General features: G+C 40.3%; 1 protein-coding gene across 2 annotated transcripts in view; it reads right to left on the reverse strand.

The window, feature by feature from the left end:
• PRKAG3 (protein kinase AMP-activated non-catalytic subunit gamma 3) overlaps window positions 1-15,351 on the reverse strand; it is a 1,357,042-nt gene that overhangs the window by 383,351 nt on the left and 958,340 nt on the right. The gene's annotated exons all lie outside the window — the stretch shown is intronic.

Below are 15,351 nucleotides of genomic sequence, written 5' to 3' on the forward strand. Positions count from 1 at the left end.
AATACAATGGAACAATTACTTCGTTGGACCTAGATGCCATACCTTTGTTTATAAGCTGGGCAACATAGACTGATTTCCACACTACTATAGACACATGATGGTCAAAGGCTAGATTACTGTCTGTGTGTCATCTGTACATGGTCATCTAGTTGTTAGTATACACTTTGCTAGCTACATAGGCCAGGTTATGCTGCTCCCATTTAAGTAGGCAGCTGGTTACTTAAAATGGTGCCCAATGTGTGTTAAAATTGATGCTGGACATGACTTGGAACCATGGTGATGATCCTCTTATGAAACCTCCAGACCATGGCTAAGATGGCATATAACACCTTGCATTTCGAGACACTGAACATTATTGAATGCTTGGATATATCTGGTGGTGCAGTACAGTTTGTACCTCAGACCTGCAGACATTTATTTGTGGTATATGCCATGTTACACAATATGGTAGTACAGAACCAGATACAACTTGGAAACATCACAGTGCTGACTGACAGACCTGTCACTGGAGGCACCGGCATCACTGTAGACCAAAATCTCCTTCATACCCCATGCTGAAGCTCAGATTACTTACCCAATTAAAGATCTTGATAAGATAGCAAATCTTCTTACTGCTGATGCAATGCAAGCAATAGCTATCAATGCACTGCTTCTGAGATTAGCATACAGGATACCTGTGCTTTCTTACTGTTTGCTATATTACAAACAACTGTAAATAAGGTACTTTCTTTTTTACAACTCACCATTCTCAAAAAACAAAACTGAACCACATAAATGAAATGGAAAGGGCTGTCATTCTTAGCAAGGGCCACTGTTTTACTGAATGTTCGATTCTCAGCTAGAGCGTCTTCTGTGTGGAGGCATATGTGAATGGGGCGTGCCTTCGTTGAAGGTTTGCGTCAGGGCTGGGTAACCCGGTACGTACAAATTCACCACCGATCATTAGTGGACCGGAGTTCTGCTGTGGCGACCCCTAACCGGGAAAAGCCGAAAGACACAAGCAAACATGTAATGTAAACTCTCTTAGTTCTGATTAGGAAACACTTATGTGCTTCTTTTCTTTGGTCAAAAATGAAACTATTCAGTCTTTCCCTTCTCCAGTTCAGCATAAATGAGGCACTGTATATTTCCATCTTTGATTACTTGATGGAATGAATAAATATTCTTCTCAGCTTCTATGTTTTACCTCTTTCTCCGTTATTTAGAATATAATCATGTCATTCAAATGATTGCTTTACAGCCCCAAATACAGCACTGGTATGCAGCCACGTATTTGTTACAGCAACTACTAATAACTGTACAGCTGTAAGGATTCTATATATTCTGAATACTTAATATCCTGACTTCAGCTTATGTAACTGTTGGGACTTCCTTCTGTATATGTTATTTTTGCTTCTGTGGTCATAGGTTTATAGGTTCTGACTAGGCTAACGACCACTAGGGTCTTTAAACAACAACTAGCCATGAAACCCAGCCTACTTTTGTCCCCATAGGTGCTGGAACCATAGAGCGAGGGGGAGGGAGTGCCCCCCCCCACACACACACTTTCACAGCTGTCGAGGGAGGAGGACCCAATGGAGAACTCATGCGTGACGCTAATGTGAATTTGAACTGTGCGGAAAAACTATGCTTTTAAACACAGCCTGCTGCCAGAGTCAATGACATGTTTTATGTGCTGTGCTACATTTATTTAGTTGCTTAGCTGCAAGGTATTGTGCTCCATTTGTTTATTTAGCTGCTTAGCTGCAAGGTATTGTGCTCCATTTGTTTATTTAGCTGCAAGGTCCATTTGTTTATGTAGCTGCTTAGCTGCAAGGTCCATTTGTTTATTTAGCTGCTAGGTATGTTTGTTTATTTAGCTGCAAGGTCCATTTGTTTATTTAGCTGCTAGGCCTGTTTGTTTATTTAGCTGCAAGGTCTGTGTGTGTGTGTGTGTGTGTGTGTGTGTGTGTGTGTGTGTGTGTGTGTGTGTGTGTGTGTGTGTGTGTGTGTGTGTGTAAAAAAGAATTACCCACGCTCAAACCCTGTATCTTAGGTACAAGGTCCTACATTCTCTACCCATACCACCATTGAGTTAGCTTTCAACTGTTGAGATTTTCACAGAATATTTGGCTCATACTTCTGGTCTGTTCCTCATAAAATTTGTGGTGTTCTGGCAAATCAATGAGAATGGAATTCACTAAATAATGATAGCCCTTTAAGTTTGTCTTCCTATCTTTTTAGGAAACACATGGTAACACAAAACACTATTTTAGCAACTTTCTAAGATTATACCAGCAATATTTAAAATGTGTTCCTGGTTTTGGGCTTTTGCCCTCCCTCCAAATACATTTTGGCTTTTTCCAGACTTCTTCTGCTGTGAAATTGAGAAATTTAGTTGTGTCAAGGGGATAGCAAGTGGTAGTGTTGTTGTCTCACAGCAAGAGGCTCTCTGGTTTGATTCTTGACTGGGGTGGAGTCTGTATGTCCTCTGTGTGTTTGTGTAGGTTTCCTCTGGGTGCTCTGGTTTTCTCCCATGTTACAAATACATGTGTCTTTAGTATTTCTCCCTGGGCCTCTGCTGAAAATTGGCTTCATTCCAAGTTGGACTTTCCAGGTAAACACATAATAAATAAATTTTACAAGGAGCTGAGACCTTCAGGGGAAGAGAAGTTTAGTGCTGCTTATTCCAAGCCTGTTTGCATTGTTAGTACCACAACAGGTAGTACCCTTACTTTTGACGCAGAAGGCTGTGGGTTCTACACCCACAGTATGCAGATGGATCGCTGATACTGTACTGTGTTGTACTTTAAAGGGAGTGGATGCTGCAGTCCTGTGAATGTCCTCCTTTGGAGTAGTTACCTAGTAACTATGAACCTGTTATACATTTGCCATCCATTCCCTATTTTAATGTAACATAGGCAATTTATTCTTCAAGGGCAACAGCCACTTTATTTGTAGATGAAACAATGAAATATAAAGTTGTTTCCTAGCAGCAACCTCTTCATTAGTTAGAGATTCCTTTAAAGTGTAATTATTTAGATTACCTACTTCTGCAGGGATTTTGCATATTTACTGATATTGGTGGATTGTAATGACAGAGGTTTGAGTGGCATTTTATGGTTGAAATTTTCTGAAATGGGTAGTTTTGTCATTATTGGTTCATGCATTTTGTTTCATTGCTTACTAGAAGACTGTTCAAAACTACAAATTTAAAACACATTCTAACAACTGGTGCTGTATTATGCAAGGAATCTAATTTAGTACAATCAGGAAGGTGAATAATGCATACATATATGCATGGCCCTAAAAATGTGTTTGAAAACAGCCCAGAGGAAAGTGTGAAAGGCTCAAAATCATGGGCAAATTTTAAGCTTACTCTTGTTACCAAAGCAATGGATGAAGGTAAAACAGTTCACACAACATTACCTTGACCTGGCCAAGCCTTTTGACACAATCCCCTACTCAGGTGTACTACAAAAGATGAATAATGTAGGAGCAAACACTTGCGTCACTAGCTGGATTCCCAACTTGTTCACAGGATGCAGGAGATTAAAATAGGGAAGAGACCCGTCACCAATGGTGTCCCCCAGGGTTCGGTGCTGAGACTTTTTATGGCATATACGTCTCAAAAGTAAAAGGAAATACCAAAGGGCTTTGGCCGGCTACGCTTGAGATGACTGCAAGCTAGGAGCTGTTATTGAAGCCCCAAATTACTTAACCATCATGCAGGAAAGTTTGTCCCAAATAATAACTGGTGTCAAAATCATGACAATGCTCTCTGAGAACTGAGCCAATTGTTTGGCATTTGGGAACTTGTGTGTACAGTGACCTAATTTTTGACCAACATGTGCCCAGATTCATAAGCAAGTCTTTGTATATTGCACAGCTTATAAACAAATTGCTTGTGACTAGATCTAGAGATGTTGTGTCTCCCTTTACAAAGCTGTCATTAGGTCAATCCATTTTTGTATAATGCCCACTTTGTCATGTATCTGTCCAGCCCCATGCAACAATTGGAATACCTTCAGAAATACCTTACTAAAAGGATACAAGTCCTAAACAATAGGTCTTGCATGGACCACCTCAAAGATTTATTACTATATTCAGTATCCTACAGAGTGCTTAGAGGTGATGTGTCTGGTACAGAAGGCAACTTCCGACCTAATACAGATGGACCTACTGAACATCAGGAAGTCAAATGGCATCAGAAATACTCAGTCCAGGTATCTAAACTGAATGTTGTGGAGAGATGGATATATATATATATATATATATATATATATATATATATATATATATATATATATAAATATATATATATATAAATATATATATATGGGTCTACTTTGAAAGACCGACACGCCAGTTCGCCGACACACAAATCACCGAGACCAGATAACCGACAACACACAAAACCGACAACGCAAAACATCGAACACCATTACACCGACACACCGAACGTAAACAACACATTACACTACATAGCATAGCCACTAGCCCTAACCCAAACCCTAACCCTAAGGTCCGACACTATTGCACACTCACCCTACCTGCACCCTAACCTTAACTCACTTAACCCACCCCTAACCCCAAGGTCCGACACTATCGCACACTTCACCTACCTGCACCCTAACCCTAACTCACTTAACCCACCCAAAAACATAAAGCCCGTCACTATCGCACACACACCCTACCCGCACTCTAAACCTAACTCACTTAACCCATCCCTAAACTACAGTCCCTCACTATCACACACTTACCTTACCCGAACCCTAACTCCGACACTAACACACACTCACCTTTCCCACAGCCTAACCCAAAATCCCACAATATCGCACACTTACCTGACCGCTCCTAACTCCGTCACTGTCGCACACTTACTGAGTCGCGGTCACATATTACCCTTGTCGGTCTTTCCGCTGTCGGCAAATCACCCTTTCGATAAACTTACCTGTCGGTCGTTTGGTCTTCGTTTTCCACGTGTCGGGGAATCGTCGGTTCGGTCTTTTAAAGTAGACCCATATATATATATATATATATATATATATATATCACAGAGGCTACCACTGCTCCACAACAGACTATCCATAACAATAAAACAAAGCTCATCCGTCCATATTCAAATGCAACTTGGATCTAAGGATGGGTAATAGAAAATGTTCTCCAGGATTGCCCCTCATGCCACTAATGGATATAGGCAGTTCCTAAATGCTGCATCCCTTACATGGGTCCCCTCAAATTATCTATGGTATGATCACAGTTATTCTCGCTAGGGCTAATATGCAATTATCAGCCATGGGATAGGTAAGACGAATCAGAAAATGTTAATTCAAGCACCAAAAGGGAATTGGTTAAGCTTAAAATGTCCTCCAAGTAAGCCTATGTTGCAGTAGTAAACAGTTATAAAAAATTGCCCTTTTTAGATCACTAAGTGCCCCTCTCACCCTCCACCCGCAACCCCCAGTCTTCAACAGCTTCCGGTGCCTGTTTATCCCAGAGTTCCTTTGACACCTGCATGGTGGGATATGTGACTAAGAAGTAACTAAGGGCTATGTGTGGGAGGGGGTATGTTAGTTGGGGATTAATTTACTTACTGTCAACTTCTGTCTATTAGAGACATGAGAGTCAGGCTAGGGGTGAATTTGCAATTTCCCATCCAATGATCAAGGTTTTGTCACTCTTGTTAAATGCTTTCTGCTGGAGCTACTATATGTATGTGCCTCATAAGTCTCTTTATAAAATTTAATGTCTTTGTATATTACTTTATATCCTATGTATTACTTTATTAATGCATGTATTACCTTTTATACATAGCTACTTTGTCACTAAATGTGAAATATTTGCTGTATCTGCATTTTTGAGTTATCTTATAGGTCCATAGGTAAGTAAGTATCAGGGTAGATGCCCTTGCAGAATATTTTAAGCCTAGCCAGTTTCTTGAATTAACCTATCCCGTCTGGTATTAGATTGGCCTTACTCATGCCATAGTTGATAATTATAAATTACCCCTAGTCAGAATAACTGGGATCATACCATAAGTAATTTGATGGGATCCATGAGTGAGATAAAGCACCTAGGAGCTGCCTCTGTCCATTAACAGCACTGGGGGCAGTCCTGGGTTAATGTTCTAATACCCATCCGTATATCCAAGTTACGCCTGAATATGATATGGATGAGGAGTTTGTTCCAGAGCAGTGGTATCCTCTGCGAGTTATACTTGTCCCACCAAACCATTCTTTTGATGTTGCTAAAGAGATTCAGATCCCTAGACCACATATTTCTGTAGGCTGCACATGTCTGTTAGTGTGTATGTGCATGACTGTCCTTGGCTGACACTAAGTCTCAGCATTACTCTCCTCCATTTGTTGAACACATACCTGTCTGCTGCTGTGTAGTGGGGCTCCCATCCTGTCCTGTACTGCCACAGCAATGGTTGTTTCATCACTGCCCATCTTCTTGCAGCAGTGTACTGATGGCCAGTATTGCTGTGTACATCCTCTCACCTCTCATCTCATCCTATGCACTGGGGCCATTGCTTTCCCTGTAGTGCCTATTGCAGTCTGTGAACACAGGCCACATTCTTCTGCCCTGCTCTTGTGCTATGTTAAATTACCCAATCTACGTTTTCCTATCTGTTCTTGTTGCTGCCATCAACCATGACTGTTCAGTGTATTGCAGAGGTACATTTCCAGGCATCTTGTCTTCTTTTACTATGCCTGCTTCACAGTACAAAGTCTTCACTGGATTCATACGCATTTTGTCTTCTTTTACTATGCCTGCTTCACAGTACAAAGTCTTCACTGGATTTATACGCATCTTGTCTTCTTTTACTATGCTTGCGTCACAGTACAAAGTCTTCACTGGATTCATACGCATTTTGTCTTCTTTTACTATGCCTGCTTCACAGTACAAAGTCTTCACTGGATTCATACGCATTTTGTCTTCTTTTACTATGCCTGCTTCACAGTACAAAGTCTTCACTGGATTTATACGCATCTTGTCTTCTTTTACTATGCCTTCTTCACAGTACAGTCTTCACTGGATTCATTTTCTTGACTTGCTTGTTTTACTGCAGTCTGCTGCAGTATTGCAACTACACTTTTTATCACACTAAAATAGGCCTAATGCAATGGCATTTATGATAGTAACATATTCCAAGTCCCAAGCTATAATTTTTTTGTAGATTTCTTTTCTACATTTGTTTAAATATGTCATGATAAATCCCTGGTAAATACAATCACGCTTAAAAAAAAAAAGGTTCTGTGTTTTTAAGGCTGTCATATAACTTTGGAAACTTGCCTTAGATAAAATATGCAGTAACAGCAACATTCCACACCATTTTCTGAGGTGCTTGTACTGTAATAGCTTTGTTTCCTTATCCCAAGATATAGCATGAGAAATAAAAAACAAAACTCTATTACATCACAAGCCATATACATTTTCTGAACGTAAAGCTTACATGAAGCTTCTAGATCTATTTAACTGCCTAAATACATGCTCGTTTTCTATGTCTGTTTCTCCACTTACAAGGGATTTACAGGCACATGAGATCTGACTCCTCGTTTTGAAAGGGCACCTCTCTTAGAAAAGTTGTTGAAAATCAAGGCTTGGTATAAGGAGATTTTAAGCAGTGCAGTAGAAAGAACTGCCAGCAGAAAGATACCATCTTTAAGGAAAGAGATTTGTTATCCTTTGAAACAACTGAATTTGTCTGTCTCTGTTGGCTGAGGATTTTTAATTCTAATTGTCTGCAGTCATGATGTCTGTGGCATCCCTGATGTAAGTTTTCTGCTTTTTTGGAAGTTGAAACTTGGATGTAGGGCCTTCAGTGACGAGTTGGGCCGGATGCGTAAGTGGTGCAAACTTTTGGAAATATATTGTTTTTATTAGGTCGAAGAGATCTGTAATGTTTTTTGTGAACTGAGGATGATGTCGGAGACAGAGCTAGTGATGGTAAATGGATGGTGAAGACGGAGGACAAGGATCATTTGATTGATTGTGGCCATTCAGGTCTGCAGATGGTGGTGGTTGTGAGGCATGCAGGGTCAGAGGGTCTGGAGAGGGACTAGGATTTGCTGGTGTTAGAGTGGAGATGCAGCAGTCTGTATCTTCTCTGCTTTTAGCTGGAATGGTACTTGGATGCTTCTGGTACTGGAGAGAGATGCAGCTGTTGAAGCTTCTGTGCCTGCAGTTGGTCTAGGACTTGGTTGTAGCGGTGTTGGAGTGGGAGATGTGGTGGTTGAAGCTTCTGTGCCTTCAGTGGCTCGTTACTGCTGTTATGTGTATCTGTTCTGTGTTGCTATGTTAGTATTAATGTTTGTTTTTATGTTGAGCTTGGAGGAACGTAATTTTTCGTTTAGCTGTGCACTTGTGTGTGGCTGAATGACAATAAAGTTATTTTTTACTTTTGAATTTTTTTTTTGAGACACCCAGGTTTATTTAGTAGACTTGGTGTCTGGGATGCCAGTTGAGAGGCATAAGACTGAATCAGCAAAAGTTAACTCAACTGTCCTCTTTTGTGGTGAGGAAGTGTGGTTTCCTGGCAAAAGAAGATCCAATAAACTAGTCCTTGGAGAGTGCTTCAGTTGGTCTATGTGAAGACAGCATACCATGACAGCAATATTAATGGGGGAGAGGTGGGGCTGGTGATGTATGCAATGCATGTTCAAACAACAGGAATAGTTAGGAATGACAGCACAACCAGAAGGATCCTCACAGCTGTAAGTAACAGATATTGGGTCATGACTCCTCCTCCTCCTCCCACTACCTCAGCAATAAATGAAGTCAAAGAAGTGCCTGTTCCTCCCTACCAGAAAAGGATGCCTTTATAGGGTATTGTGCAGTGCTATGCTGGGTGAATGAAAGAATAAACATGACAGTGAGGTCTACATATAGGCTGATGTTCAAAGATGATGGGAGCCTAGACTGGATTCAAGTCACTAGTTCAATATTTTACATGCATTTGAAACATAAAATTAACATCAGGAGTTTGCAACTACGAACTATGTTTCCCTGTCATATATCCCTGATTCTTGAAGCTAACAATTTACTTAATGTTTTGTGTTGAATAGTTTATGATGAATTTTCTTGTTTTATGAAATATATATTATTACTGTGAGGGTGAGGAGAGCGAAGGGAATAATGTTAGGGTGTGCATTTCATTTCTAATATGCTTTTATAGCAGAATGAAATCCTGAATGTCCATCAGTATTTATCTGTTGATTTGTTTCCTGGTTTAGAAAGTGCTGACAGGGTTAGAAAAGTATACGATTTGTTCTGAACAAGAAGTTCTGTTATGGAATTTGGAACTTGTGCCTAATATGGAATGTCATGAACAAGTAGTCAGGAGATCGTGGTTATCAAAATGAATGCTGTGGTGTTCATTTCTAATTGGTCAGTGGCTGTTCTATGATTGTTACAGTAAGGACGCTTTTAATGAAAAGAAGGTATAAAAATTATGTTTGTAGTTCGAGGGGGCAGGATCTTGATTTCCTAGTCTCCCACGTACGTGTCTTTCTATGCAATAAAGGAGATTGTTATTATGTGATGAACTGTCTTGTGGGAACATTATTTGATACCCTAACATTAATAACCTGACTTGACTTTATAATAATTTCGACTGAAAGAGTTTTTATTTGAATATGGAAACAAAGCTGTCCTTCTTACTACTTGGCAGCTTCATCTGACATTACAGAAAATATTTCTCTATCTGTAGATTGGAGACTCAAACGACTCCACTGTGGAAAGGAGTTACTGTAATTATGCTAGACTAGTAATTTTTTTTCACTGAGACCATTCTGTTGGGGGCAATCTATGTGAATGCAGTGGCTGAAAGTGTATCTAAAGGACAACTGTGCAGCTACTTTTTTTCCCGTTATCCAGTCATCAAAAAGAATAGCAATCTAACAGGGACAGATCCTAAAAATGAGTAGGAGTGTATTACTGTGCAGAAGTGGAATGTCATACAGTTTATAGTCAGAACTGCAAGGGCTAACTGACTGAGCCACAACCACTTCTCTGTGACAACTGACAGAGACAGGGCTTGAAAGGAATGAATAGGGATAGTAGTAGACCAGGACTAGATGTAGTTATGATGCCCTGGTCAGAATTAGTGTATACTGGAGAGCTGCACCCACTGACCAAATGCAGTGGTCTGAAGCCCCACCATTTTTTTTTTTTTTTTTTTTTTTTTTTACAGTCGTTGCACTTTTGCAATATTTAGAGGTGAAAAGGGATCTAGATTGTTGTCTTCAGAATTCCTTTAGCTGGCATTACCTGTAAACATGTTGGTCTGCAGCAGTGGAATTTGGTCAGACATTTTCTGCATGTTTATGGGACGTTTCAACTGCTGTATATCCCAGTCATACAGACAATAAAAGTTACAAGCAGATGTCCATAGATGTAACTGCTTGAGGCTATATAAATGCCTACGTTATATCACTGGAAACACAGGAGGCTAAAGGTGTGGTGCCTTACAGAGTAAGTCAATGGGAAAGTCTATTACTCTGATGCTGTGACAATATGACAGTCATGATTACTATTAGCACTGATTACTGCAGCACATTAACACATTCCTTCATTTTTCATAGAGCCATAGGTGATAGGTGTATACTATCCTAATGATCACTGGTGCCTTTATAATCTGAGCTATGCAACCCAAACATATCGCACAAGTTATTGTGCCTTAGGAGATATTTTAAGGGATGAATGTTAGTTAAGACATGATTTAATATCTGCCCCTGTCCATCAGAGAAATAGGTATCAGAACAAGGTGATTTGCAGATTTCCCATCTACTGGTCCAAGTTGCACTTGAATAGGGTTAAGGTTGGGCTCTACTTCACATGGATCATAAGCCTATTCCAGAGAATGGGGAATCTCTGAGATACATACCTGTCCTTCCAACATGTCCTATTTAAGTGGCAGGCAAAGTTTAAATCCTTAGATCTAGTAGATCTGGTGCTGTTCATTTTGTGGATATGCAAAAGGTACTTCAGAGCAGGTTCCCAGGATACCTTGTATGCCAGGCAAACAGAGTACAGATGCAGGGCTTTGAGGTGATCTGCACAGGACATTGTGTTTATATTCTTTTTGTGAGGTAAATCTGTGGACATTTTAGCTGCTGCATGTGCCTTGTCAGGTACATACATAAAGGGGCACTATACTCAATGATGGGTTGGATGATAGTTGATTACAGTGGCACAACTTCCATGGACCTATAAGCCATGACCTTACTTTTAATTTGAGTGACACAGAATGACTTTCTTACAATCTTAAGACACATGTTGATCAAAATCCAGGTTACTATCTACATGAGTCCCCAAATCCCTGATTACTGTGTCTACTTTTCGGGGCATTTTATCAATGAGTTTCTTTTCCTGGGTGTCTGACATCCCAAAAGGTACTATTCCACATTTCTTGGTATTGAGTTTTCAGATGTGGCTTTGACACCAGACATTTGTCTTCCTGTTAGATGTTAGTATCTTGGGAGGTTTCTATGATTCCTTACATGTGTGCTCAGTGATGCATGGTGAGCAGCACCGCTCATTGCATATTCATGCTGTGCACCGTGTTTAACATAAATAAGCGAGGTGTTATGTCCGGCAACAAAACCGTGTAAATGAACACAGATATCAATCCTGTTGAAATCAGAGCACTGAAGGTCCGAGGTTTTGTACAGAATGCCACAACGATCACCAGGGCATAACAGATAGCTCTCAATCGCTTAGTGCAAGATATCTGGACAAAGGCCAACATAATGGGGGGACAATGACCCAGAAATAGGGACATATTTGACATATTTGCTCATTAGAAATGTGCTAGAATAACCGGGGTTTGTGTTAAGATATATGTTCTGAAGGATTTGAAGTCTGAAACTCAAATGTTTGTAATTACTGAGTCAGATCAGTCCTGAAACATCCCAGAGATATGGAAGAAAACCACACAACTTAGATAAGGAAAAGATATATAAGGCAAAAACTGGACATTCTGTGAAAATTTGTACAGTTGACAGGTATGATAGTTAGGTACATGGTCCAAACACAGTACAGGACAGTGTATCTACAGTGCAGATTATTGTGAAATCCCATTTCTAGCATTCTGAACTGAAGTTGTATGAATGATCTATAACGGTACATGGACTGCCATGTAAAACAAACACTCAAGAGAAGTATGTGTACTGAACAGGGATACACAGATGAATTGCAGTAATAAACACAGGGAAAGAGGACAGGTGAATCTACCGAATATACAGCAGATGACGGCATGTCAATGGAAGACAGATGTAGCAGCAACACCAACCACAAATCAGTCTGATACAGTAGGGACAGCACAGTGAAAATGTGTATTATGTAACTGTCAAGAAAAGTGACATAACAATGGGGAGGATGTGTATGTGAGATAAGCATCCTTACATGAATAATGCAGAGGACATCTATCAAGGGTGTTACATACATCTGGGGTATAGTGCATATTGTGAAGCAGTGGAAACTGATTTGCCTGTTATTCATATTTCAAATCTTCCACCTTTTCCTTGCTTACACTACCAAGTAACAACACGCAAGGATATGCCAGTCATTCATATTATTACATAGTACACTCCAGGTTCAACAGGGCCAACTCTGTCTGATGCAAGCAGTACACAGCCAATACATGAGGCGTTAAAGGTTGTGACAGTTGCCTGGCATCATTGTTGCTATATGTGTATGTGTAAGAGGAAGGTTTTAGGCCCTTAGGTGGTGAGTGAGTGTGCTATGCATTGTCTTTTAGCCAATGCGAGGGCATATTGAGCATGCCTATGTCTGCCTACACCCACAGCAGCTCCTGCTTCCCCCTCCAACTTCTCACCTGTGTGTGGGTGGGGTGACCTTGCCATTGGTGGTAGGATGTGTGCTCCTTCCCCTTGTTGATCCTACTGAAGCTGTTTTTTTCAGTATGGTGTTGCGTAGCATGGCACATACTGTGAATATTTCAGCACTTGTCCATAGAATGTACTGCAGGGCTTCACCAGATGTATCTAAGCACTGGAACTGCAACTTCAACATCCCAAACACACGCTCTGTGATATTTCTGGTTTGAGTTTGTTGTTGTTTGATATTTCTGGTTTGAGTGTGTGCCTCATTATGGTGTTCTTCAGCAGGTGTGTGTGCATTTCTGATGGGTGTCATCACTCCAAGTTCTAGTGCATAACCTGCATCCGCCAGTAAATGACCCTGTGGGATATCCCCCCCAGTGAACATCTGATACAGTTGCGAGGTGAGCCAGATATGGGAGTCATGGTAACTACCTGGGTCGCCAGCACACACGTTCAAGATGATTCCCTTGGTATTACACACAACTTGGCAACCCTTTGTATTAATGTAAAACCTTCCGTGTTCCCCAGTTGGTGCCTTCATTTCTACATGTGTGCAATCCATGGCACCCAGTACTTCAGGGTAGCGTGCTACAGGGTGGCCCTACCCTCAGGAGTATGGGGAAAATATATGTGGTTACTAGCATTCTGGAGCATATCATTCAAGAACTGATGGAGGATCCTGGATGCCTGTGACACCCCCAGCATGTACCCTGTTGGTCTCTGAATGGTACCTGTAGCTAAGATTCTAAGTGCTACATATATCGGGTCTATATTAGAAGCTTGAAGATCCATTTGAGTGAATCGGAAAAGAGCAACACATATTGTGCAAACTACGGTAACAGCGAACGTCCAAACCCGCGAAACTCAAAATGTCGAATTGTCATGGTTGGCCCTTCTGCAGTATAGTGCTGTAAGGTAAGTGTGCGATAGTTATGGACCTTAGGGTTAGGGTGCGGGTTAAGGTAAGTGCATAGATAGTAATGTATGTGAGGTTTAGTGTAGGGTTAGAAAGGGTTTGGTTAGTGTATGTATGTGTTTTATTTATTATGTTTGGGTACGTAGTATGTAGCACGCAGTGGGGTTGGCCGACTATGATGATTCAAGATTTAAAATTTTGCAGTTTAGGGGGGTTCAGCGTTTTTGTGGTTCGGGCTATATGTGTCGCTGTTGTGGTATTCACTCAAATAGGTTTTTGGTTTTATAATATAGACCCCCATATGTCTTTGTTTTCACTGGGACAGTTTCCCCTCAGTTTGCTCTGGCTCTGAGTTGAGGACGACAGAGGTTGCAGAGTTCCTGTAGTTTGTCTCTATCCATCCTGTAGCACTCTACAATTTCCACATCATGTAGACTGTGATAAGTTACTCGGGGTCTGAAAACTCCTCTCCTTCTTGGCCTTGGTCTACTAGCAGCAGCAGTAGCATAGACTTCAGCCTGTCGTACATGCACATGAGTTAAAGCAGCAGCAGCCACTAACATTGTTTCTATTTAGAGTCCTTTCCATGGCTATATTCCAGTAGGTTTTGAAAAACCAACACTGAATCTACACAGTTTCTTTATAGCTTGTTGAATAGCTCCTCCATCTTAGATTGGTTGATTAGCGTACCTCTCAACCTCTTACAGCAAGAAATCTGGGCAAAGCCATAAATAAAAGTGGGACAAAGGCCCAAAAATAGGGACAGTTTTTAAACATTGGTTTTATAAACTTAGAAAGCTGATAGAACAACAGGTTTTGAATTAGCATTAATTATCTGAAGGGTATGAAGTCTGAAACTGAAATGTCTGTCATTAGTTTCTAACGTCAATCTTTAATGATTTGCCACTAATTTGCCAGAAAACTATAATTTTATGAAAAACAGATCAAAAATATGCGGCAAAAATCTGGGTATTCTGCAAAAATCTGTACTGCTGAGACTAAAATGATTAGCATAGAGTTCAGCTGATTATGCTGTAATTTGCATGCCATGGTGTTTACCTTGTTTGCGTAGTGCTGTGCGGCTCTACACGAGCCACTTACTGAATCTAAAACTGTGTACTACCATGTGCGCGGTGCGGCATGCACACGATGTAAACAGACCATGTAGGCTTTACTAAATCTGGCTGGTTGGCTTACTTTTTTGCTAAGTCTTCTTGTTGACATCCTAACATAAAATTCATCACAGGAAGAACATAATACAATATAAATAATCTTACTAATATCGCAAGTAAAATACTCAATAGGAACAGTTCTATCCATTTCTAACACTTATATATGGTCCCTCAGAAATATATCTACATACTTTACAGAAACCAAACTTAAACATACCATTTGTTTTATTTGTTGATGTTTTGAAAAAATGTATTCACGCTACAACATACTTTTTAAATACGATGTTCTTTTATAAGTAAATAAGGCTTCTCTCCAGCTAACTGAAACAATTGTTTGTTCCCTTTAAGGATCTTCCAATTATCTATAATAATATTTTTAATATTTATGCCAGCTAAGGACATATTGAGACAAACATTCTTAACTTTCTGA

The sequence above is a fragment of the Protopterus annectens genome, chromosome 6.part0 (genome assembly GCF_019279795.1).
Source record: "Protopterus annectens isolate FY-2018-M chromosome 6.part0, PAN1.0, whole genome shotgun sequence".
Classification (NCBI taxonomy): domain Eukaryota; kingdom Metazoa; phylum Chordata; order Ceratodontiformes; family Protopteridae; genus Protopterus; species Protopterus annectens.